A 4,260-nucleotide genomic window follows, 5' to 3' on the forward strand; every position below is an offset into this window, starting at 1 on the left:
CGTTGGGCCTTAACCTGCTCTGTAATTGTCATACGACGCGTTAAATTAGTGTAGTGTTGCCTAACTGCAACCCCCGCAATATAGTTTGCTACTCGCACTGCCCGGTCCCCAGAGTATCGCTTCATGTTAAACACCTTGCAGCTATACACTGTAATGCGGATGGCGGCAGGACGTACATGCTCAATGCCCTTCGCAGTTGTTCATTGGCATTCGCATGGCGAAGCACAGCCTACGTTGTGGTACGGCTTGTGGCAACTGTCCGCTGATGTTGTACGTCCAAATCACACACTGTACCGCACATTGGTCCTCATGTACTGAATGATACATCGTGGTACATGTGTGACCGTACCACGACTGCGCCAACAACGGCGAACCATACGGTCCAAATATTGTGCACTCAGCTACGTGTCGTCTCCCTATAAGAGCTGGATTGCAGTATGGTATGCCGTGGATGGCGATCAGCATGAGCCGTCTGTTGATGTAGTGGCGCGTGTTGTCAGACGTAGTCGTCTCTTCTCACACACCGTGATAGCATGGTGCACTGCGTTCCACATCTGCGACATGCGACAGAGGCCGGTTGACAGTCGTTCGCGCAATGGACATCGCATACGTACGGGGGCCACCTTCCACGTGTTCGCGAAGCGTGCACATGTTGTTGCGTGTATGTGGGCAGACATAGTGTGTCGTGACACCTGACACAGGCATGCAACAATCGTTGAATTTGCAAATGGCGATGGACGTCTACGTTTGCTGGTGACGTTACGCAAATGAAGAACTGGTAAACCGTTGTGGTGCGGTTGTTCTCGCTAGAGGTGAATCAGTGATGGCGACGATCGGTTGAGCTACCAACCGGTTGTTTCAGCGATACCCACCATGCCCACGAACGTGAATGGCATGTGGGTGTGAAGCGATACGCGGCGGTGGCTGGGTGGGACCGTCCCCGGCCGGTGAGGGGGGGCCTTCCGGCGTGCTGGCCGCGCGGTGCGTGGGCGCACGCGCTACAGCCGGCTGGTGGGGGCGGCCAGTGGCAGGCGCGCCGGCCGACGGAGGCGGCAGGCGGCGCAGCTGCGCGCCGGCGCACCCTGCACGCGGCGCCGTGCGGCCAAAGTAGGTCCTCGCGGGCCCGGTGCGAAGCGCGGTGGACATCTGCAGTGTGCTGGTCCGATTGAGGACTGTGTGCGCTGAGGATGCGCCGCCGCCCGGCGCTCGGCGCCGCGACGCCGTCTGCTGCTCGGTCGCCTCTGCGGTTCTCGCAGGTGGATTGTATCGCAGCTGTGCGGACGTGTTGGCGCGTGCGCTGTGCTGGGAGAGTTCGCTTCGGCACCCAAGTGGGGCTTTTGTCCTTCTGTGGCGCTGGCGTTGGAGCTGCCGGCCACCGTAGGTGGCGCGTGTTGTCTCCCGCCGGCAATGCCACGACAGCACGCTCCCGGGCCTCTGTCGGCAGCGGCAAGCTCAGTTGGGAGCACGGGTGGTCGCACCTAAAGCGTCTACTCGCCAAACTCCGGGCGATTGCGCCTCTCTCGAACCCGACCAAGTACTTAGGACGGCGCTGCGCGCCGCCGGGACCTGAGAGGGTTTCGAGGTGTATTGTGCAGGGGAGCTCAGCCTCCTCCTGTTTGCAGAATAATTGAGCGGACGCTTGCGTGTTCGCGCGGGCCCCCGGGACACACTCCCGGGCGGCCGGCTGCTCAGCTCTAGTTGACGCAGCTCCCTGGTTGATCCTGCCAGTAGTCATATGCTTGTCTCAAAGATTAAGCCATGCATGTCTCAGTACAAGCCGCATTAAGGTGAAACCGCGAATGGCTCATTAAATCAGTTATGGTTCCTTAGATCGTACCCACGTTACTTGGATAACTGTGGTAATTCTAGAGCTAATACATGCAAACAGAGTCCCGACCAGAGATGGAAGGGACGCTTTTATTAGATCAAAACCAATCGGTCGGCTCGTCCGGTCCGTTTGCCTTGGTGACTCTGAATAACTTTGGGCTGATCGCACGGTCCTCGTACCGGCGACGCATCTTTCAAATGTCTGCCTTATCAACTGTCGATGGTAGGTTCTGCGCCTACCATGGTTGTAACGGGTAACGGGGAATCAGGGTTCGATTCCGGAGAGGGAGCCTGAGAAACGGCTACCACATCCAAGGAAGGCAGCAGGCGCGCAAATTACCCACTCCCGGCACGGGGAGGTAGTGACGAAAAATAACGATACGGGACTCATCCGAGGCCCCGTAATCGGAATGAGTACACTTTAAATCCTTTAACGAGTATCTATTGGAGGGCAAGTCTGGTGCCAGCAGCCGCGGTAATTCCAGCTCCAATAGCGTATATTAAAGTTGTTGCGGTTAAAAAGCTCGTAGTTGGATTTGTGTCCCACGCTGTTGGTTCACCGCCCGTCGGTGTTTAACTGGCATGTATCGTGGGACGTCCTGCCGGTGGGGCGAGCTGAAGGCGTGCGACGCGCCTCGTGCGTGCTCGTGCGTCCCGAGGCGGACCCCGTTGCAATCCTACCAGGGTGCTCTTGAGTGAGTGTCTCGGTGGGCCGGCACGTTTACTTTGAACAAATTAGAGTGCTTAAAGCAGGCAAGCCCGCCTGAATACTGTGTGCATGGAATAATGGAATAGGACCTCGGTTCTATTTTGTTGGTTTTCGGAACCCGAGGTAATGATTAATAGGGACAGGCGGGGGCATTCGTATTGCGACGTTAGAGGTGAAATTCTTGGATCGTCGCAAGACGAACAGAAGCGAAAGCATTTGCCAAGTATGTTTTCATTAATCAAGAACGAAAGTTAGAGGTTCGAAGGCGATCAGATACCGCCCTAGTTCTAACCATAAACGATGCCAGCCAGCGATCCGCCGCAGTTCCTCCGATGACTCGGCGGGCAGCCTCCGGGAAACCAAAGCTTTTGGGTTCCGGGGGAAGTATGGTTGCAAAGCTGAAACTTAAAGGAATTGACGGAAGGGCACCACCAGGAGTGGAGCCTGCGGCTTAATTTGACTCAACACGGAAACCTCACCAGGCCCGGACACCGGAAGGATTGACAGATTGATAGCTCTTTCTTGATTCGGTGGGTGGTGGTGCATGGCCGTTCTTAGTTGGTGGAGCGATTTGTCTGGTTAATTCCGATAACGAACGAGACTCTAGCCTGCTAACTAGTCGCGTGACATCCTTCGTGCTGTCAGCGATTACTTTTCTTCTTAGAGGGACAGGCGGCTTCTAGCCGCACGAGATTGAGCAATAACAGGTCTGTGATGCCCTTAGATGTTCTGGGCCGCACGCGCGCTACACTGAAGGAATCAGCGTGTCTTCCTAGGCCGAAAGGTCGGGTAACCCGCTGAACCTCCTTCGTGCTAGGGATTGGGGCTTGCAATTGTTCCCCATGAACGAGGAATTCCCAGTAAGCGCGAGTCATAAGCTCGCGTTGATTACGTCCCTGCCCTTTGTACACACCGCCCGTCGCTACTACCGATTGAATGATTTAGTGAGGTCTTCGGACTGGTACGCGGCATTGACTCTGTCGTTGCCGATGCTACCGGAAAGATGAACCAAACTTGATCATTTAGAGGAAGTAAAAGTCGTAACAAGGTTTCCGTAGGTGAACCTGCGGAAGGATCATTACCGACTAGACTGCATGTCTTTCGATGTGCGTGTCGTGTCGCGCAACACGCTACCTGTACGGCTCGCAGTAGCCGTGCGCCGCGTGCGGAACCACGCGTGCTTCTCAAAACTAACGCCAATGTTGTGTGGTACGAGCGCTGAAGCGCTGGAGCGGCTGGCCTGCGGCACCTGGCGCCTGGCGCCGGTTTTGAATGACTTTCGCCCGACTGCCTGTCCGCTCCGGTGTGGAGCCGTACGACGCCCATCGGCCGTGAGGCCGTTGGACACAGAACGCTTGAACAGGGGCCGCCACACGCCTACGTCCCGCCTATGCAACTGTCTTGAAAGAGACAGTGTAAACTAAGAAAAGATCACCCAGGACGGTGGATCACTCGGCTCGTGGGTCGATGAAGAACGCAGCAAATTGCGCGTCGACATGTGAACTGCAGGACACATGAACATCGACGTTTCGAACGCACATTGCGGTCCATGGATTCCGTTCCCGGGCCACGTCTGGCTGAGGGTCGGCTACGTATACTGAAGCGCGCGGCGTTTGCCCCGCTTCGCAGACCTGGGAGCGTCGCGGCCGCCTGTGGGGCCGGCCGCGCCTCCTTAAACGTGCGATGCGCGCCCGTCGCCTGGCGGTTCGCATACCGGTACTTAC

General features: G+C 56.7%; 2 non-coding genes across 2 annotated transcripts; both read left to right on the top strand.

Moving 5' to 3' along the window:
* Positions 1-1,708: 1,708 nt before the first annotated feature.
* On the top strand, positions 1,709-3,617 carry LOC124588880. The gene has a single exon (XR_006975812.1). It is a non-coding gene; the product is annotated as a small subunit ribosomal RNA (ribosomal RNA).
* A 351-nt stretch (positions 3,618-3,968) lies between these two features.
* Positions 3,969-4,123, top strand: LOC124588873. Its single transcript, XR_006975806.1, has one exon. It is a non-coding gene; the product is annotated as a 5.8S ribosomal RNA (ribosomal RNA).
* The last annotated feature ends 137 nt before the right edge of the window (positions 4,124-4,260 follow it).

This window comes from Schistocerca americana, unplaced genomic scaffold, assembly GCF_021461395.2.
Source record: "Schistocerca americana isolate TAMUIC-IGC-003095 unplaced genomic scaffold, iqSchAmer2.1 HiC_scaffold_661, whole genome shotgun sequence".
In the NCBI taxonomy this organism is placed as follows: Eukaryota; Metazoa; Arthropoda; class Insecta; order Orthoptera; family Acrididae; genus Schistocerca; species Schistocerca americana.